The 22,992-nt window shown below is 42.3% G+C and overlaps 1 protein-coding gene across 1 annotated transcript in view; it reads left to right on the top strand.

Annotated features, from left to right (window-relative positions):
• The first annotated feature begins 277 nt into the window (after positions 1-277).
• LOC128298036 (protein midgut expression 1-like) overlaps positions 278-22,992 on the top strand; it is a 91,232-nt gene continuing 68,517 nt past the window's right edge. Inside the window, exon 1 of the transcript XR_008287254.1 lies at positions 278-410. The gene's annotated coding sequence lies outside the window, so the exon portion shown is untranslated. The remainder of the gene's footprint in view (positions 411-22,992) is intronic.

The raw sequence follows: 22,992 nt of genomic DNA, 5'->3' as shown, positions 1-22,992 counted from the left end.
CGAGGTTAATTGTGAATTTTCGAATGATTTATTGCGAGCTGGTGGCAGCACCTTCCAAGGTGGGGCCTTTTGGGTCTTTTGCATGGAGGGCTGGTCGTTTTCGTGGTGTTATGCTAAGGTTTTTAATGAGCAACCGACCGGGTGAACCAGAGGGGTAGTTCCCGGCACAAATGCATCCCAGTGCCGATCCGCCGGTATCAGAAGCGGGTAGCTAGATAATCCTTATAAATAATGTATGGTTATTTTATTATTTCTTCACGTCTCTTTTTGTCTTCCAGATCGGAAATTTGATCGCATCCTAAATTTTGTTGCGATCTTCACGCACACTTAGCAGCACCGGAATGACCTACATTTCACACCACAGCAACAGCAACTAACTGAAAACACACACGAGGTGCCCTACGCAAATGGTGAGTAAAGTTCAATTTCACACACGAGGGAGGGGACTCGTTCCGGCACACCGGACCAACCTGTCGAACTGGCCGACGGTTGGTCTTTAGAGTCCGTGTTAAAAATGTACATTTTTATAGCAAAAGTTTATGCTACGCAATTAGTTTAGATGGTTGTACCCATCCCATCCATCTGGGCCAATTCTGAGCTCATGTTTATGCGTGGTCCCGCGGGTTCCCGATTTTCCCACCTCCCAAGAAGCCACGGAAAAGTGTTGCCACGCTGCCTGAAAATGTCTTACAGAGGGCCACACACACAGCAGCAGCAACGACCGAAAAAAACCTCTCTCTTTCTCCCCAAACCCTCTTTGTTTCGACGACATAAACTCCTGACACTCCTGACGGCACTCAGGCACGCGGGACCTCGGGCCCGAGAGTCCCCTTGTGTAACTGGGGTGGTTTTTTTTTTTGTTAATTTTATTGAATGATTACATTACACGTCTGCATCCGTAATACGAGCCTTGTCGGATTATCATAAATTAATGCCAGACACTGGCCACACTCTCGGGACGGGGGGTTGATCATCTGTTTTGATAATTAACAGCGCAGTTCCATGCACGTCATTTCATTGCCACCCGTGTGTATGTTTTTGCGGTCCCGTCCGCGAGCGGGTGGGATGGTTTTTTTTTGTTCCGGTTTTAAAAATAAAAAAGATTAAAATCCAAGTGTCAGTGAGAGAGAGGTTCGTCCCGTATCGCCCAGCACTTCAATGTTTTATTCATCCCCGAACACACACCGCTTGGGAAAACTCGGAAACAACGCGTGGCGCGACACAGCATTTTCGTTATCATTATCGCAGCGAAAGCATTTTCACCCCCGGACACAGACACATGTTAGAGGAAAACACTAGGAAAACCTTCTTCCCCGGCGGGACCAACGAACGAAAAGGGACACCGTCTCAGCGGCCAGAGGCGGCAAGGCTTAAAAGTTGTTCGCTACTTTCTCGCTCATTACGCTCATCACTGCCATGTGTGTGTGTCAGCTTCCGTTGAGACACATTTTCCCGGATGTGGGGTGTGTCCTCCTCTATGGGACCTCGTAAATCCTTGCAAGGGGACAGGGGACTAGGGGGGTGTTTCACGGGTGGCCCGGGGGGCAAAGGTGAGGAAGTAATTAAAGCTTGTGTTTCCATCGAAAGCCCATTATCACACGCCATAGAAACGGGTCTTTGGTAGCAGCAACAACGACATTACCGGCCTACAACCCCATATGCCCCATGTCGACATCGTCGTCGTCGCCGTCTTCATCGGTTCAAGCCGACTATAAGTCTTCGCCCATTCATCCTTTCGCTTGTGTCCTTGCCGACACCCACACATACTGCAAGGAGTCGAGCTTTGGTGGGCTTTCTTGATAAAATGGAGCAGGCTGGAATGAAATGAAAAGACCCGACCCGGCGTTACCGAGGGTTCCGAGAGTGGGTCGGTCGTTATAAGGAGCAAAACGATTACGAAGCTTTTGTCAAAATGTACGTAATCAGTTTCCGGAGCACGGTTAAATTTTGCTAATCCGCTTGTCTGCACAATTGCGCCTGTCCAGGGCACCACGCGGGGGGTGGGGGGGATCGGGGCTCAAAGGGACACAACGGCCCGAGAGTGTGGGAAGCTATTTTCATCAATCCATCGGGAAAGCTTTTGCTTCTTTCCACGCGACCGTCACCGACTAAAAAAACAAAATACAGTGAGTTGTTATTATATTCCCGTCCCATTAGGTGGAGAGCATAATAGTGATTGCACGATTGAAGATAAAATCGATTACTTTCCACCCCTTTTGCGAAGGGGGGGGGGGGGGGGGGGGTAATTTATGTAATGAGCTTATGAAATGAATGTTAATGAAGGCAGTCAGGAATTTTTAATCGATAGTTTTGAGACCTGCAAGATGGAGGTGAAGTTCATTTTATTTGGAAATATTTCAGTACTGTCTCGAGTTGAGCGTGTCTGAGTTCTGAGGCTGAATCTCAATTGCAAACAGTCATGAATCTTCAAGCATTATGCAATCCTTGTAGATCCAGACTTTTTTTAATAAGAAATCTAAACTCCTTCCGTTGATTTCTATTTGTATTTTAATTTCACTAATCTCTTGCAAACAATCTGTTACAAATGCGTTCCTCTCGAGCTGTAGATACTAACTGATTTTTTTCGTCTCGCTATTTGGTTGCTTTGATAAAAAATCTTACTTGTCCTAAACTTTCCTATTTCTGTTTACATTTATAGATTGAATTCTTCTTCAAACAAACTGGTTTTGCGTCACTTGACTTAAAAAATTAGCCTAAGGGGTACAGTCACACAGGGTAGAGAGTGGTCCTGGTTAAAGCATTCATCGAAAGGTGCCAGTCACAATCGTCATAAGATACGTTGAATTTAAGTGCCACATGGCAGTCATGGCAGTTCATTATCGCTGTTGCGTACAGGCAACGATGCCCTTTTCGTCGAGTAAGAAAACTAGAAGTTTCTGTAATATCTAGCTTTATTTGAAATTAAAAAATTCAATCCCCTTTTTGGCGATAAAACGAGACCCGGAGCCTCTTTGCACGCACTTTTATCCCTTTTTCTCTCGTCATGATAGCGGTCATTACTCCTACCTAGATTCCTCCTTCCCTAGACCTGACCGACTTATCGTTTTGCCCTCTCGCCCTACAGCCTTTTTCGCCGCGCTGTCTGCTGTTAAACGAGGACCGCTGTTTATAAACAACAATCGCTATATGCTCGCAATCGCTAAGTAGTCGGTGATTTCGAAACGTTCTAGGTGGCACACAGATCTTTCTAAGGGCTAACAGCTCAGGTCTCGTCTACTAACGAGGGACTGTAAACTAAACAACAAACAACGAGTCTGGCATATCTGACGAGAAGCTACATTACGCCAAGGAGTAAAACGTAAGACAAGACTTCTAAATTTTATTTTTTAGCAGACTCCAACTTGCTAGACCGCACAACAGACTAGGGACACCAAACAATTGAACACTGGTATCGAGCTCAGAACGCACATTGAAGGTCACTCGACTTCTTGATAATAAACCCTAGCATTTTGTTTGCCTTCTCTACAATATTGCAGTAATGTGGATGAAAGCAAAGCTTACGATCAAGGGTAACTTCTATATCCCTGACAGAGTCCCTGAAATCAAGTACCTAAAGACTAAAGGACGAGCTGATCTATATCTATAGGAGGACATGAAATTATTATTATTTTGACATCAGTAAGTACAACCGTCAATGGATCTTTGCAAACAGAGACAATAAGACATGCATCGAACAGGGAAGAAACAGTCTACTGCCCTGGGGAACACCTGAAAAGCTCTCGAATCCGTGTGATGAACAGTTTCCAATTTGTACACGGTAGCGAGCGGTTAACGAGGTATGATTTAAGACTTTAGGATAAGTTCTCGAACCGAAGTTCAATCCTACTTTTATTGAGCCTTCCTGGTTGCTGGGTGCAATGCACACGTCTTACAGCAACTTTTACCACTTCGACTCCGAACGATGATTGGACGGAAACTCCTCGTCGGAGTGTAGAACTGTAACTAACTATGTCCATACACGCCACCATTTTTAAATCGTTTTTGCATACCATCTGTTACCTCTCATGTGTCGATATGGTGTGTCGTCTTTTCCACGAAATACATGTTCCTGTCCCTTTGTTCTAGTCTTGCCGATTCTCCTGTTTGTCCCCACTACAAACAAGGACTTCATTGTTCTCGTCTAGGCTTGACATTTCCCAACTATGCTATTATTAGTTCGACCAATTTCTCCGTAGGTGGCGCGTTTCGTGTCCTAGCTAACGTGGTCTGGTCGCCACAAGACTTAGTAAGTAGACAGTAGTAAACGATGATTATCACGATTGAAAGCAGCCTTTAGATCATCATATACACTAGTATAAACTAAAATCATTAGTAACAAACAAATCTCTGATCAATAAGAATCTCTGAGGATTCATGATTCGTTCGATTCATTCGTTTGTATCATGGCTCATGATTTGCATGACTCTTCTCGAAAGATTCATTCATTTAAAACGCCCCTTTCTTCTTTATTTTTTTGGTGTGGAAAATTTGTAAATTAAAATTTCGTGAAAATAGCTACAAGTTACACCAGAGTTGTCAGCCTCCTTCCAAAGCCTATCAACATGACAGATCCTTCAATCTGCTCCATGAATCCACAGCCAGATTACGTTAAAACTCTCCATGTCTTTCGTTGCCATGGTGCAAAAACATACGTACACAATCCCGCACGGTGTGTGAAGATGTGTTTTACCCTGCTTCCATTCCCGCCACCACCACCACGGCTGTAGATCCCGGCATCGGCTTTACGGTCGTTATCGGTGACCCGATAACGAATCAATCACCCAGCTTGTGCAGATAACAAAGAAAATCCGGCCCACACAACCATCGTACGGGGAACCTTTATCCCTGGGAAGGTTCCCCACCACGATAACGCAAAACCAGGCCGAAATCCCTTACGATACGCCATCTCGGGCCTCGGGAGGGTGTCTGGAAGGAGTTATGCGGGTTGCTGCAACTTTCCCCCGCCTACACCAAGGATCTGATATTTAAATTAAATTCCACCAACCTCTTTTGGGCGGCATCTTTTGCTTTTCGCGGTGCTCGCGGGAGGGTTCCTAGCCCCCCACCCAGCCTCAGACGCAAGCATCAGAAACATGTGGTTAAAGTTCAAACGATAGTAGTCAGGTCCCGAGCTTTGCGCGGGCTTCAGCACATCAACGCCGGGGTTTTAAGCGCAACACAGCAAATCATAAACGATTTTCGCCAGCGGGTTTTTCGGCAAAGAGAAAGCACGGTTTTGCTGCACGCAAGCATGTTGGCAGCATGGCCCCGGTTTTCCTTTTGTGTTCCCCCAGAAGGGGGGCGGCCGGGGTTGGTATTTTCCGGGGCTTCGGTCGGTATTATCTAGCCCCGGCTCTCGTTATGATGGTTATTGAATTTATTCGATCCCTTATTTTATTTACACTCGGGCGTGTGTACTCGGTGGTACACACCGGCGCACCGAAAAACCGCCAGGAAGCAGGAATCAATTTCGCGCTCCATCAGTCACAGGATCATCTTCTTCCTCCTCGCGGAACTGCGCACATTCCTTCCGTGCGCGACGGTGGTACGCCTTGTTCGTTTGTGTTCCGCATTCTCAATCGTTCGCTGTTGCCCGTGGCCCGATTGAACCGATGCGATGGAGCGGAGAAATGGAATGGAGTGTTGTAAGTCGACGCGCTTAAGGTAAATTACAGCGTGCAAACTAGTTGTGATGCCGAGGCGGGCGGGTGCTCGTTCTACACCCTTGGCCTGGTGGAACTATCTCGAAGGAGTTTTCCTTTGAACACCGCTTTTCACCGTCATGTGGAGTTGGCATACCTTTCGCTCTTCTTCAAATTGCAAATTCAGGTGATAATATTAAAAGATCCTTTTACCTTTAACGAAGGTGTTTGAGTAGGTTTGTGTATTTTTATTTGACATAATACTGCAACGGCTTAATTGATTTGCCATACTGCAGGTGTTCTTTGATAATGGAGAAGAACTTATCTGCCAATCATTATTAATCTCAAAGGCCACAACTTCTTTGTCCTAACATATCATCTGATGCTATATTTACTGGATCATCATCTAGTGACATTTCCGTCTAGTGTGCCTGGAGATTTCCAATGTCCCTCTGCTACTTGGATAGCAATTGTACTTCTTTCTGTTCGACCTGCACATACAGGGTTTTCAAAAGCATTATATTAATTCCTGCAGCGAGGTATTTTTATATTCGAGTATATGATGGATTCCTAGAGAGATTTATTGAACTGTACAGAAGATTTGTTAACTTGTTAATTTGTTAATTTTTATTTATTCAATGAGCCTCATATGGCCCCTTTGAAGCTTTGATATAAATGTACATTTAACAATTTAAAAAATAAACGCGACACGTCAGTTTCAAAACGTTCACAAACAGCGTTAAACTCTCGGCACATGGACAATAACGGATCAGAGGAACCAAAAAGATTACGTTGACATCTGCAATTCGGAACTATTTCAGAAGTTTACACCAGTTTATTTTATACGTCTAATCGTCGTATTTTAGTTCTGGTAATAATGCTTTCTTGCTTGAACGCAACACGTGCTTTGAGTGGAGAAAATTCTAAAAGTTGTAATTTATCCACTTGGTAATCTTGCACATCTTTTTCTTCTTCATCATCATCGGTACAACAATCTCAAGAGGTCTAGGCCTACTATTTCTGTGACTTTATTTACTCGTAGCTGGATAGTCAGTGCTTATTACGGAGTATTGGTCTGGGTGGGATTTTGGTCCGGGCCGTTCGTGTGAAGACCGACTCTGCTACCATCATGCCACCGTGTTGTCCCCTTTCGCACATAACACCATCAATTTAATTATCAAGACAGACTTTTTGCCTAAGGTAGATCTAGTTTTGGACGACTTTAAAGATACTATAATTCGCCTCTGCCAAAAATCGGCATATTTAAAAATCACATGCCCAAGAAAGGCGAAATTTCATCAAAGCATATTAGAACCTAATTTCTGTAGGAAATGAATCACCCTGTCTTTGTGACAGTTGAGGCGAGAGCTGGCAACACGGTTGTCAAAAGTAGGATAGCGAGGATCAGAGTCTGTTACGAGAACTCACCGATGTCGGATGCACCTAAAAAATAAAAGGAACTTGCATTTTCGATAATACCGGTTCCTACATTTCATCCATGCGAGATGGCACTTTAAATCTTCATCCATCTGTTTAACTCTCATGTAGATTACAAATAAAAAGAGACATTAACACGTTGACCGCCATGTCAGCCACTATGTGGCTGACGGGTTTTTTTCGATCGGGGCACGTCAGCCATATAGTGGCTGACAGATTTCACGTTGAAACAGACGATTTACACGCTTTAAATTTGCTCATATTTGATTCCTTTGCTTTCACAGTGCTTTTTTTCGTAGTTATTCTTTCTAAATAAAAAAGAAAGTTTCTATTATGTTTCTGTTCTCATTTATTCATCTTTTTTTTTCTATGAACAATGTTAAAACACTCAGCACAAAGTTGAAGTTGATCGGGACTGCTTGAACAATATGTAAACGATCTTTCAACAGTTTCACGTGCCTTTAAGCGGCCCATATTTTGTCTCTTATTGTTGTACCATTGTTTGCATGCGCGTCGCAATTTTTCCCTTGAGAGTCCTGACGGATGGCTAAAACATGATGTACTTGTTGCGGACTGAAATTAGTTGTTTGGAGGATCGATGGTAGCGGAAAATGTGTCCTTCGGATGATGTGGTATACGTACGTGCTATCGGTTCGCTGGTCAAGAAGCAAGAGAGCTAATTTTTATTCTATCACATAAATCTGTGACATCGCGAATCTGCGCATAACGCTAGGCGCACGCAGATAATTTATACTCGCGAGTTGAGTGTTCCTATTTACGCTTGCATGCAATATGCAGTGAGCTGCTACATCACATCCTCCTTTCTTTAATTTTTTCGTGGACGAAAAATATTCCTGCCATAACGGGTTTGGTACGACGGCTGTCTGGGTGTTGCGAACGCAACAGGGCAACAAACACGCGACACGAGAAAATTCACTTTTCTTAATACGTTTATTTAATACCTTAATAGTAGGCTCACGGGGACGAATTAAAAAATCAAGCGTGTTCTTTAGCGCGGTTGGCTTGTTACTGGGGCCCAGTTCGCCTGATTGCACGCGTGTCCTCCGGTCATCGCCTTTGCCAACAGGTCATCCCTTTTCCTTCGTGTGTGAGTGAGCGCGCCGGACTTTCTCCACTCAGGGCTAGATTCACTCACGCCCGCGCTTTCTGTCAAACCGGCTGTCATCGACGTTGATGTTTGTCAACACTGGGAGTTACATCTTTTTGATCACAATGTTTGGCGAGTGGCTTGGTGAATTCACTCAAAAATGCTGGTTTCAGGCGATCAATCGAGATTGCCGTTTTCCTACCCTTAATTTCTACTGTATAAGTCTTTTTTCCTTTCTTACATACTTTGTATGGACCGTCGTAAGGTGGCGTGAGGGACGGTCTAACGTTATCTATGCGTACAAATACGTGACTACAAAACTGCAGATTAGAGTTTACAAAGGTTTTTCTGTTAGTGTCATGATTGGATGTTTGGATGGGTTTCAATCGTCTCATGATAGCTCTAAGATTCGAAATAAACTCGGGTGTTAGGTTAGGGACAGTACTGCTATTCTCAAAAAATTCTCCAGGCAAACGCAAGTTGGTGCCATACGTCAGCTCGGCTACCGTTGCTCCTAGGTCGTCCTTAATCGTGGAGCGCATCCCTAACAACACCAACGGGAGTGCTTCTGTCCATCTGGCTCGATCATGGCTAATGAGGGCTGCTTTCAATTGGCGATGAAGACGTTCTATCTGACCGTTTGCCTGTGGATGGTAAGGGGATGTTTTTAAATGGTCGATGCCCAGTGTTTCAGATAGCTTTTTGAAAAGCTCGCTTTCAAACTGCCTGCCGCGGTCGGTGGTGATTTTAGCTGGTACTCCAAATCTCGCAATCCAGGTTGCGATGAATGCTCGGGATACCGTCTCTGCTGTCATGTTGGGTAGTGGTACAACCTCTGGCCATCTGGTGAATTTGTCAATCATTGTAAGGCAATACATATTGCCTTCTGAAGGAGGTAGAGGTCCAATTAGGTCCATGTGTACGTGATGAAAACGATCTGGTGGTACGGTAATCTGTTCCGGTTTGGTGAGGTTGTGCCTGGTTACTTTGTTTCTTTGGCACTGAATGCAGGTGGTGACAAAGTTCCTGCAATCTTTCCTCATGGATGGCCAAACAAACCGTTTACTCACCAAATGTGTTGTACCTCTGATGCCAGGGTGCGAAATGTGGTGTATTTTGGCGATGATTTGCTTACGGAGTGTTTTCGGGACCAAAGGACGAATCTCAGGGGTTGACACATCACAATACAATGTGCCTTGTTTCGATGGAAGTATGAAAGGTTTCACACGAATCGTGGTGCCTGCGGGAGGTTGTTGGATAAACTCGGCGATTTCGGCATCCGTTCGTTGCATCTCCGCCATTTGGACGTAGTCGATGGGTTCGGAAAAGATGGATTCTATCCGGCTTAACATATCTGCAACATTGTTTCCTTCCCCTGGAATGTGACGAATATCCGTTGTGTACTCGCTTATAAAACATAATCGACGCTGTTGTGTAGGGTTGGCTCGTTCAGGTCGTTGGAGGAAAGCTGTCACGAGTGGCTTATGATCGGTGTAAATACAAAAAACACGTGCTTCAAGAAGGTCCTTAAAGTATCGTACCGACTCGTACATTGCATAAAGCTCGCGATCGTACGTGCTAGCCTTCTGCATCGTTGGTGTCAACTTTTTTGAAAAAAATGCCAGAGGTTCGAGGCCATGGTTAGTTACTAGGTGTAGTGCGCCCCCAACTGCTACATTTGACGCGTCCACATGCAAACACAAATTTGCTTGCGGCGAAGGGTGTGCAAGGAGTGTCGCATTAGCTAAATCTTCCTTACATTTCAAAAAGGCCGTTTCGGTGTTGTTGTCCCATTTTAGCGGTGTGTGGTCATTCTTAACGTTACCATGAATCATCTGTTGCAAAAGTTGTTGGTTACTTGCTGCATGTGGAATAAAACGTCGATAGAAATTTATCGTTCCAATGAATGTTTTCAACTGCTTTGCAACCTTAGGGCGTGGAAAATCAAGAATCGCTTGGATTTTTTCGGGATTTGGTTTGATACCATTTGGTGTGATCGCGTGACCGAGAAAAATTACTGAAGATTTACCTATTTGGCACTTCTCTACATTGATGGTCAAACTGTTTTCTCTTAGGCGTTGAAAAACCGTTCGTAGATGTTTCAGGTGCTGTTCTTCATTCGACGAAGCGATGCATAGGTCATCGATATACGGGAAAACGTACGGTAGATCGCGAAAAATAGAATGGAGATGTCTTTGTAGTGTTTGACCGGCATTTCTTAATCCGAACGTCATATAACGAAACTCGAACAGACCGAATGGGGTGGTTATCGCTGTCTTCGGTATATCCTGTTCCGCAACAGGGATTTGATGGTAAGCTCTTTGGAGATCTATGCAGGAATCAGAAGTTGCAGTTGTATTTTTTACGGGTATTTGTAACAATTCAGAAGCAATCGTCTCTAAATTCTCTTATGCCGATGTTTTTTGTTGCAGTTTTAAAAACCACTAAAGCGTTTACTACAGAGGTTCCCAAATAAAGCTCGATTCCTAGCTTTCGGTACCATTTGACGCCTTTCCTCATTGTTGTGGCATAAGAGACCATTGGTCCGATATGGCATCTTTGCTGCGAAAATTGCTTGGGATGAACCTTGCGCTAAAAGATCCGAAGTACAACTAAAGTATTCAAAAAGCTCAAGCACTCAGTAGAAAAATTGATTATAGGTAAAACGGAGGAATTCATAGAAGTGATATTGTCAGAGTCTGATAAATCCGATTCCCTTGCTAGCAGGAGTTAGAGTCGGAATATCACCGACTTTTGTGAGAGGAAGGGGGGAGGAGATGTTCCAAGAATGTTCCAATAAATTAACACAACAAACAATATTTTGGAGAGACTGAGACAACAAATAGAATTGATGAATGTGATTTAAAAGAGAAGGAGAAAAAAACCGAATACAAATGCAATTGTTTCTAAGAGCGATTCGGTGGCCTGACGGGGCAGTTCAGTAAACATGTACCGTGGCAGTCAACGTGTTAAAGTACATTTACGGAGGGCCTTTACTGGGATTTCCATCAATCTGCTCTGTGATACCTATTTTATTATCGATTAAAGATTAGATTAGTAATATTTCATTATTTGTATATTTAAATCGGAGTGAATCGCCAATAGGTCACCTTGTCACTAGTTCTAAAAGTGACTTCAGAAGCTAGGAGCAACAGAAGAGAGACAAATCAAACGCAGCACAAATTACCTAATTTAACACTAGCCCCAGTCAAAGTAGTCAAGTAGTTTGATTAAACCTAGAAGCCATAGCCGTCATAGGATCATTGTCAGTTTCATCTGTTTTGGTCAGTTTTCAAAGGCCTATAGCATCTTAGAGTACGGAGAGATACATTGAAATTCAATGAAATTCTACTAAGTAGTTCCGAAGAAACGCAATAAAATAGCAAATAGGGACGCAAATAGGGATGAAGAACTCATGAACTCCCTAAGTAAAGTATTATCAATTTTTACACGATAGTAGCGATTAGTGAGATACAATTTTGAGCCACTCCACCAAAGGGGCGCATAATCTCAGTTGTAGCGGGTGATTCACTCGATCAAAAACGTCCTTGAGGTCAGTGTATCTTACAACCAGTTGGGTTTCATATTCAAATTTAGACCACAAATTCAACAAGAATTGTAGCCACACTGCGTCTTGGGAAGAAACAATGTTGACGTGCTGAGATCAGCGAGCAGCTGTGGTCTAAGGGCGAGTTATAAACGACGATTTCAAAGATATTGGCACCAGCGGGCAAGGCAGTAATACCACGATAGTTTTCAACGGAGCTCTTATCTCCCTTTTTTTGTTGGCTAGCACAGTCCTGGTCCTTTCCTATCACAATGCTCTCCAGGAAATCAGGAAGGATCAGGAAGCATGACTGATAGTCACTACTCGATACAGTTGGGTACACTCCAGTCGAGAGAAAGGTACATCGGCTGATAGCCAAATGGAATCGATCGACTAATTAGACGAATTTATTGCTACAACACTTCGACTTTTCATCAATTCGCCTACTGTGCCACCGGTTTTGAGATGCATTCGACGAAAAGCGTAGGACGCAATGAAATGTACTTGTTTCTACTGTATTCCACCAATTTCACCGTACGGCATTTATTATTCAACATTTAGTAATGATGCGATCCAGCACCTCAACCCAAATCAATCTATCCATCCCGCGTTCGTTTGTTTGCACAACTACACGGGTGTGAATCAGAAAATTGGAATTTGATACTCATCCGAGATCCGTACGAGAGAACGCCTTCTGCATGTTCACGAATTTCTCACGATTGACCCCTCGTCCGGGCACCGTACCATGCCATGGTGTCATGTTCGCCCTTGGAAAGATGAATTATTCGAAATTAAGAAAGCGAAACAGTACAACAGGACAAAGGAAAAAGCGGAGAACGAGGAACAACCGCACACCAGCCAGCCAGGAGGTCAAAACTTCAGATATTCAATTGTGGTCACACCGTCCTTTTTCGCTGCGGCCCCCCCTCCGCACTGCGCGGAGTGTGAAATAGAATAAACAAAATTTCAATGCCGCAAAGGCCGGCCACCACCCCCTTACGGGGGTGAACCTCCTTTGCTGTTCCGTGCTCGATCGTTGTCCCCCGGGAGGCGAAACGATCATCTTGCTGCCTTGTTGCATGTCGAATGCGGCCCCGGAAGAGTGGAACAAAACAAATAATAAATATTTTTGATATGTTTCGCTTTGTGTGCACAGGTTTCGGGAAATAGGGAACCACCCAACGATGGCCGTAACAATGAAACCCCTTCCATACCTTTTTTTCCCCGGTGGAACACCAACACCGGAGGAATAGAACAACGAAAAATCGAGGTGATAAATGGTTTCTTGGCGGTTGACGACGTGGCTTGGTTTGGTGGTTTCTGCGTTCCGGCCATTGAAGCGGCCACTGATGCCCCCCCCCCCCCAACCATTCACACCTCGGATCCTGCTCCCGAGCCGGGTGGTTTGGGATGTGTCATAAATTACTAGCATGCCTTGGATGGATGCCTTAGCATCCGAAAAACCATCGCCCCCCGGGCAAGTGCATTCACCCAGGTGGAAATGGTTCTTCTTTCTCACCCACCCATCTCAATGAGTTCCATTCAATGTCACCAGAGTAAGACTTCATTAGCAACAATGTGCAGACAGTCCGGACATCAGAATGCTCGAATGAGTCAGCCACGGCCACGGGTCCATCTAAAGGTGTTGATCGAATGGTGTCAAACCGCTATGCGAACAAATCTATTAGCATGCAAATTTAAACACCGTACCACCATTACCTCGACCATCAACCCAGGCATTGTTATCTCTCCACCTTAATGAAACGACCTTTTAATGCATGATCCGATTAATCCCAACAGTCGTATATTACACTTGGGGCGTATTTTGAAAATCGGATCGGAAAGGACTAGTTTGCAATCGGTTCCATTACTATCAAACGTATTCAAATTGATGCCATCGCCACGAGCGCTTTAGCGCTGCCTAATGAATTGAATTGCCACCAACAACGGCCTCAACAACAACCGGGGCCTTAAGAGGCGGCCTCACATTATCCTCGGCACGTTAGATAAGCAATCCTTTTTTTTTCTTTCTCTTTTCCTCTCATCCGGCGCAATCTAAACCGTAATTTTTGGACGGGACAAAAGCGATAAGTTCTGCAAGCCCGGGAACTGTTTGAAACTTAACTGGATAAGAATAAAAATATATGGCAAAATTAAACCTTCCCCTTAGAAGTACTCGCACACAAACACACACACACACCACGATAGTTTGTGTGGACGGGGCAAACACGGAAACTTCACCCTCGATCGGACCGGACTGCACGGGACCCCGGAGTCTATAAAAATAAACTTTTTTAATTGAGCAATTAAGACGATAAGAAGAAATTTATTTACAAAACTACACGAACTATCCCGTGTAGCCTATTAGGGCGAAAAGCAAAAAAAACAAAGCACTACATTTAGTTGAGTCCCTTGGGGGGCTCGGGGAGTCTCGGGGAGGAGGGGTGATACATTTCTACCGGTTGGCAACATTGGAAATAAGTTTCCCATTCGGTGCAACCCAACTTCGAACAATCAGTGCGATCACCACTCCGAGTTTGTGTGTGTTTTCTATTCTGCGATCATTTGGACTTATGCCCAACATCCGGCAGGAACGGCCCTTCTGTTGTGTCGGAGCGAAATTCTTGAGCCAACTTCTCAGCAAACTTTCTTTGCCACAAACTCCGATATCTCCGCGGGAACATACATTCGCATTACATACTCCACCGGGTTCCCTTCGACTTCAACTGTCCAATAAGGCAGAAACGCTTCACCATGTACAGAAACCTTCATCGGTATACACTTTTTTGAGTTGTTTAAAGTGAAAGAATCCTTGTGCTTTTAACTTTATTGAATACAGATTTATTGTTGTGCAAGGCATTTGCTTTATGTCATGATATGATTTCCTTTACACGAATTTGGTGAAGATATTCTGGGTACTATTAAAAAATAGCAGTCATGCAGTCGCCGGTGGTTTATTGATTTAGTCTTGTAAAATATTATTTCCCTTAGATTTCTCAAGAGATTTTACAAGGTATTACTACAAGGTATTTGCTTTATGCCATTATATGATTTCCTTTACATGAATTTGGTGGTTTATTGATCTAATCTTCTAAAATATGATTTCCCTTAGATTTTTCCGAAGAGGTTTTGCACATATAGCAAATCTTCTTATCTGAGAAACTGTCAAAAATATGACAAGCCCTCTTGCTTTATCATTCCTAGCATTTCCTCATGATCCTGCTTAAAGAAACCCTTTTCTCAAAAATAATACCTCAAAAGATCTTTGACTAATACATGAAGATCAGGTTCTTATGATTCTATGAAGATCACCACAACAGACAAAAGACATGCAAAACTCCACTGCTTTCAAAATGTGCGATAATTTAAAAGCATTTAATAATGTCAGACCTAAAAATCTTGTATTAAAGCTAAAGTTATTTGAAACTCTGTCATATCTTTTTTGTTTGAAGGCAAGAGCTTTTTTTTCGAAATACTTAATTCTTTTGTATAAATGTAGTATTATTTGTAAAGAATCTTGAAATCGAAATGAAATTAATAATGTTAGATATAAAATGTTGTATATGTTGTTTAAAACCTTAAGTTCTTTCGAGTTCTGTCGTACCTTTTTTGTCTGACGGTAAGAGCTTTATGTTTACGAAATATTTAATTCTTCTCTATTGCGACAACAGGGTTTGGTACTTCTGTAAAAAAACTAAAAATATTATATGTAAAGGATCATCGAAATGAAATTAATAATGTCAGATATAAAAATCTTGTATAAAACCGTAAGTTCTTTCGAGTTCTGTCGTACCTTTTTTGTCTGAAGGCAGAAAACTGAAGGTAAAAAACTAAAAATATTATATGTAAAGGATCATGAAATCAAAATGAAATTAATAATGTCAGATACAAAAATCTTGTATAAAACCTTATGTTCTTTCGAGTTCTGTAGTATCTTTTTTGTCTGAAGGCAAGAGCTTTATTTTTAAGAAATAGTTAATTCTTTTGTATTGTGAAAACAGGGGTTGCTACTTCCGTAAAAAACTAAAAATATTATATGTAAAGGATCATCGAAATGAAATTAATAATGTCAGATATAAAAATGTTGTATAAAACCTTAAGTTCTTTCGAGATCTGTCATATCTTTGTTGACGGCAAGAGCTTTATTTTTACGAAATAATTAATTCAGAGTTAACAGGGTTTAGTACTTCCGTAAAAACTAAAAGTATTATATGTAAAGGATCATGGAATATCGAGTAACTTTACTTCATCTTCCAGGACACCTTGCAGGAATAATATAACTTTTAGTTTGTTAGAACGGCCAGGCTATTTCGACTTATTTTTTCCACGTAGCCGAAGTTCCAGTGACGGGAGAACAGTCCGAATGAGATGTTTTTCCTCGGTTCTGTCGGGTGCAGACCTCGCCGTCTTGGTAAAGCCACTTAAAACATTCATTTTGTCTTGGGAATTTTGATTAAATTATTGTTCGTCTATGAAGCATTATTCAGATTAAATTCTAATTTTGGAGCGTCGATGTCAACGTTAGATCCAATACACCGAAGATCGTCTATCTGGCAGACATGGCCTAGTAATTGATCATTACTTCAACAAAAATATTACGAACTCATTTTTAAGTGGAAAAGTGCTGAGCCATATTGATTTAAAAATTGTTACCATACGAATCTAAATACTCTGTAAAAAAATAATGATAAATTATAATGGATGTTATATTATTGTGAAACGTTTCCAAAGTGGAAAGCAAACGGAACAACAACTACTTTCACGTACGTGCTTTTTAATGTACAAAATGTTGTGCCATAAACAAAGCAAATACAATTCTTTCGGGGTGATAGTTGCACACACCGAACAATGGTGATCTAAATCTTTTGTTCGGCGATATAAATTCTCCATTGCCGTCGCCCGCCAGTTGAGACGAACTTCTTAACGTTCATTTCCGGGTCGGGTTTTGCACGGTCCAGGATAAAACTGGTGCATAAGATAAGCGAACCCCGAATGGCCTAACCTTCGCTTTTTTTTATTATCGCTACCTTGTGCCCCGCGCGTTCGGATGCACATGCTCAGGGGGGCCTCGCGAACCAAACGGACAGGTCGAGGAGTTATTAGCGAGTACCAGATTTGATCTCTTGATCTTGCACCTAGCGAATAAATTTTATCCAACCCGGTGCCCTTGCACCCTGAAACCCTTCCGAAGGGTCCAAAAGTCCAACTCCAACCGTTACCAGCGCGCTGATGCATCTCCGTATCACCGGTATCCGATGAATTTCCTTCTCCCCTATCGGAAAGGGACAAAACCGGAGCTTATAAAACCGAGTGTTAGACCGCAGCCGTGGTTCGTTCGGATTCCCATTTTTAAGTCACCTGGTCGTCTGCCGAACGCTAAATCAATAAAATAAATGATCGTGTGCCTTTTCAGCCGTTTTAGAGGTCCCCTGTTCGTCGTCTATCGGCAAACCCGATAGAGGGGCCATCTTCTTGCGATTTGATGCTGCCAATATTTTGTTTTGTCGTTTTCCCGTGCCGGTGAACACCAATCGATAAGATGTTTTGCTCTATTCGCTTCCATTCTCGTGGTGTTTCGATTTTTGCCGATTGTCGCAGCCAGGGTTTACCGAGTGCCGGAAACGACCGCTCTTGGAGTGATTTTTCCTTTGCCCACAGCAGTACGGTTTTCACCGAAGCGAACTGGAGTGGATTTTGCCGCCTCAAAGATGGTGAAATAAATTTTATAAATAATGTCCCCGTTGCTGAAGACTGGCAGCGACCCAGCAGATGGGGTTCTTTGGGAGGGAAAAATCGAGTAACTCGATGCAATAGCAATAGCGGTGAAAACTGGCGATATCTGGTCACAAACCCATCCAAGTCACATCGAGATATAAGTCGTAAAATAGTAAAAGTTATTTAAAAAAAAGTAAAATAAATATTTAAAATAGGGAGGTCAAAGGAAAAAAAAATAAAAAAAAAAAAAATAAAAAATAAAATAGAAAGGAAAGGGCCGCTCAAGGGTTTTTCGTAACATTTAAGCAACTCCTCAACACAAATTAATACATTGCAAAATTTGCAACACATTCTCTGGTTCACATCACATCGTTCGAAATCATAGCTACACCACCACACACTCACCTTCCCTTCATTTTTCCCTCCCATGGGCTCTCACGAGGGTGATTTTTTTAAACTTTGATGGCGATGAAAAATATATGCTCCAAAGCTGCCACTAAATAAGCTTTCCCAGCCACTATGCGCAGCGTCTTCGTTTGATGCTATAGCGCGGTATTAAAAAAAACCCACAGCCTGCTTCTCGCTCATTGCTGCGGTGGTAGTAAGCTTACTTCCTTGGAAAACACCATCGATACCATCGTTACCATTTCGCCTGTACCGCAAAGCATGCTACGATCGATCGAAATCGGGAAGATCAACGATGTACTGATGGAACGGAACCTCCCGTGCCCCTTTTTATGGAGGGGGGAAGAGTATCTGTGAGGCCCTTTTTTGCAAGAAACAAAAATCTTCCCTTTTCAGAACGGAAGAAAAAAGGTTGGCCCCTCGCCTCTCGCCGCCTTCTTCCATTCGTTCCCAAATGCAGGCGGAAATAAATATTTATAACATTGATCTTGAAAAACCGATCGATACGCCGGTAGAATTTCGCTGCATTTTGTCTGCATCTCGCGCGCGCGGCACACCACACACTGCTGCTTTGGCTGATGGCAGTGTGTTGCGGTTTGGCCGGTTTGCCGATTTGGTCTGATTTTAATCGGCCATGTTTCGTCCACGACCACGCCGATCCCGCGGAACACCGCATAATGTGACATTTATTCCGGGTAATAAATAATGAACCGTTTCATCTTCGTTTGGCACAAACCCCGGGAACAAAACCGCACACGAACCACACACAAAAAATGTCTACCTTTCCCGGAGCGGACATCTCTCCACTGCACGCGCAAACGCGAAATTGATGGTCGCATTTTCGGTGGTTTAATATGCACATTTTGTCTTTGCTGGTTGCTTGCCTTTTTTTTTTTGCGTGTGTGTGTTTTCTTTCCGTTTGGTTGTTTGGAGCTGTTTTTTTTATTTTTTTGTTGCCTCAAACGTTCCTTTTCCATCGCACACAACAACCAAACCGCTTGATAGACGATCATCTTGGAAACGGATTCTTGGACATGTTAGACGGTTGCTCGGTCCACAAGGCAAGAAAATCGCGACCACCAGGCAACGTTAAACGTTTGCACTATAGACGGGGTGGTCAAGATCAGCAACCGAAGGAGTGGAAAAAAAACCCAAAAGACCATCCTTACCGATTCTTGCCGAACAATTCTTTTCGGCATTATTTTATGAGAAACAAGGAGATGGGTGTGTGTGTTTTTTTTTTTTTGTTTGTTTACTTTATATTTTCCTCTACGGTACATGCACATTTGTATAGAAAGTTTGATATTTTTGCCGTTTTTTGCTGTTTACTGTGCAACAAACTCTGAATAATGCATTTCGATTTTGCGATAGGAACCCCCATTTTTGGGCAAACGATTTTATCGGTGTATCGGTTTTAGCACCTCCAAGCGGTATGTTTTTGTTTTTCAGTTTGCTTCATTCCTTTTCGATGCTAGCACTTCAATTCGTATTCGCATTTTCTGAACAGAAATGTCTAAAAACTAACTTAGTAAACATTTCTAAAAGCGATGGTTAGCAAACGCATTGTCCATTGTCGAAGTATTTTATCTCAATAGATAAAGACAATTACAGAAAACATTACTGTTCTGTTATTTCGATTTTTTTATTCATTTTAATTGTAAAGTTATTATAAATATTATTTAAATTCTACGGGCAGGTTAAATTAGGACGAGAAAAATTAACAAAATAAAAGGATTCATCATTGCCATGAGATGCAAAACAACTTACTTACAATATTTTGCCGTCGATACTTTTTTTATTAAATTAATGTAAATAATTCAATTACAATTTTTCATCCTTTGTTAAATTGAACTTGTCAGCTTATTTATATGTTGCTGTCTTTTAGTACTGCGTTAATTTGATTCAGATTCATGAGTATAAATGAAAGAATAAACGTACAAACATCTTTATTCTTAATCTTTATTAATGCACAAAGAATGAGGAATCGTCAATAGTGAATCCTCAAATAAATAGGAATCGTTGAAGATTAAACAAATCGCGAAAAGAATTAAAAAGATTGATAATCCTAGAGGATTCTTAAATTTTTGAAGATTTAGAAGAATTTGGAATCCTCATCGATTCATAAATCCTTAAATATGTAACAGACCAAAAAGAGTTATGATTCAATGATTTACAAATACTCAAAAAGATTCAATGATTCCCAAAAAGATCCAAGAATCCTTAAAGATTCATAAATGCACAAAGATCAACAAAGACAAAGGCAAAGAAGAAAGAATTTTGATCTTCAATTACTGATTTGAATAATTTCTCAGTAATGATTTATGCCAATGACTCTTCTCAAAAGATTTATGAAGCTTATAAAGCTGTTGCTTCTGTTACGGAGTTCTTTTGCATTATTTTTGAGAGTTTAATTATATTGTCCGAGTTCTTCCATATTTTATCTTTTTCCGCCTGTTTATTATTACTTTGTGGACAGTTTCTAAAGACAGTTTATTTATTCTTTGTGTAAGTCCATAAAGAATGTCTTCATGTTATGTTGATTAGACATTTTATCGCACAGTGACTAAATCCTCATATCCAATATTTTAAAAAATAATATAATTACTTAGACAACAATGTAAATTGTTATAAAAATTGAATTCTATATCTGCTAAAACAAACCGAATGGTTCCGTTCTCCCAAAAAGCGTATGATATTAATTTCATACTCATTACATTAGTCACGCCAGCGCGCGCGTATATTAAATCGTGCACCACTAATTTACAATCTGATAACAGCGTTACAGCTGTAACCGACGCCATTGACTTCTAATGAAAAGAACCCTGTTCCGGGAATCCTATTCCTTGGCCGCTGCCCTCCAATTACATCTACCGGTTCTACTTCCGCTTTGCGGCTACGCTAAACTTTCATGCACAGAATAAATATTCTAACAGCTCGCCACCATCCAACATGTGTAAACACATTACCCTTCGAAAAAGCAGCTCCCGATGTCGGCGTAGATAATTTGAGTCGCTTTTTTTAATTTTTTAACCCTTCCAAACGGTGTCCGGGCCACTCGAACGAGGGTAGAGAGAGTACCCTTTTTTTCGTGTATTCTGTGTTCCAGTGAAAGTAGAAACAAACCCGTCCCCGAAAAAGCAACGGAAGGTAACGAAAGGTTATGTCATACGCTCGAAATGCTGATCATGATCGTTTTGTGCTCCCCTGTTCTGCTGACGACTGCTGAATAATTTTATGACCCAACACACGCATACTTACACACCACGTACCACGGAACGCGTGGTGAATGTGATTTACATTTTTTATACGACCAAAGTCGACGCTCCAAGTCCGACGAAAGCAAAACGCAAAAGGATCAAAGGGACACTGCCGGAAAGGAAAGTGAGTGACAAATAATTAGCCATCAACAAACTCCGGTTGTCGGAATGGCTCGGTCCCACGGTGACGACGGTTACACGGTTCTTCCTGGTTCCGGTGGTCAACCGATAGAAAATTCATCCAGGATCACTTTCCATACTAATGGAATTACGAATCTCCGCCTATCGCCTACGTTGCATATGAGAAGCGCCTGGCAGGATGCCGTACCTATCCACATCATCTTCATCGGATTATGTAGCACCGGGAACCGGCAAACATAAATGAGCTTTCGGAGCTACGAAATGCGAAACGAGCTCCGAAATTGTTCCGGTTTGATTTCTTCGGTCATGAATTTTGATGAGCCCCTGGTGGAAGTGGATCGCTGGGTGATATCCTTTCGTTTTTGCCTTCTTTCCGTGTGAGATGGAGGAGTAAATTAGCTAATAAGATTTCGGATCCTACTAAATAGATCCAGTGATAGTGGATTTCGTTTTTTCCCTCTCCCCATTCCTTCAGTCGCATTCAGTAAAACTTTTTAACCAAATTGGTTATGTTGCGGAAAATGAGATCAGATTTTGTTTCCGATTTGGGTGGCCGGCCGCCATTCTTCCTGCCCGAGCTTTTGATCGTGATGGGCAAACAAATTAATTTGAATATATTAGAACTTGCTTGCACTTAATTTACCCCGGTAGTCTAATGTGTTTTCCCTGTAATTAAATTACGGAACATTTATGTTCAACAGAATCCTTCTTGTTGGCCCAATTTCGATGAGTTTTGGATCATGTCGATACTCCTTTTCCATAACAGAGTTACGTCAAAGTCGATTCCCTAAATTGACACCACACGCAACGTTCATCAATCTGACAAGCGACAGACACACCGCGGTGGTCATTCCAAAAGCCCAAAAGCTCCCACCGAAAAGTACTGCACAAACATTATCTTATCGATTGTCACAATTTCGGAACAGTAAAAGCGTAACTTTTTCGCTCGCCTGCGGCGCATCACCCCGGGGGAAAGAAAAAACAAGCTTGCTGCGATGCTGCCCTATAATTGAAACCGAGAACAAAAGTGCATCGGCAAACAATGCACTTTGCGCTGGTGCAATCGCTCACATCAGCCACCGGATCGGTAAAGCTTCCCCGGCCAGGAACCGGAGGTTTGCAGGAAAGTGTGTGTGTGTGTGTGTGTGTGTCGGAAAGCCAGTTCACTACTTCCGGAAATTTCGCCCATATCGGTGAAGGGATCACTTTTCCTCGGGTGAGACTTTTCGACGAGACAACGCAAACACCTGGTCGTCAGGGTTTTTTTTTTTGCAAAGCACTTTTTTGTTTATTCATTCCATCTTTTTGCGTTCCACCCCGGGGTGAATAGGACGCATGTACAGGCAGTCCCCGAGATACGCGGTTCCTCTTATACGCGGATTCGGAGATACGCGGTTTTTGGAAGTTTGACAGATGAACTAGTTTATAGCACAAAATCTAAGCAAAAAGATGAAAATTGGTCGAAAATACCTTTTTTATCACATAAAACATTTCTTTCTAACTTATTTTAATGTATTCTTGCTTAAAACCGCCTGATTCGGTAAAAAAAATTTAAGTCCAGAGAAGGAAGTCGACTCTGTGACATTGAAGTATAAACGAAATTGCACCAGAATTCGACTTACGCGAAAATTCAAGTTACGCGGATTTTTCCCGGATTATTTTCCCGGATTTTCCCGCTATAATAGCGTATCTCGGGGACTGCCTGTACTCCAATTTCCCACCGCGGTCTATGCACCGTGA

This window comes from Anopheles moucheti, chromosome 2, assembly GCF_943734755.1.
Source record: "Anopheles moucheti chromosome 2, idAnoMoucSN_F20_07, whole genome shotgun sequence".
Lineage (NCBI taxonomy): Eukaryota > Metazoa > Arthropoda > Insecta > Diptera > Culicidae > Anopheles > Anopheles moucheti.
This window is presented reverse-complemented; position numbering and strand designations above follow the sequence as displayed.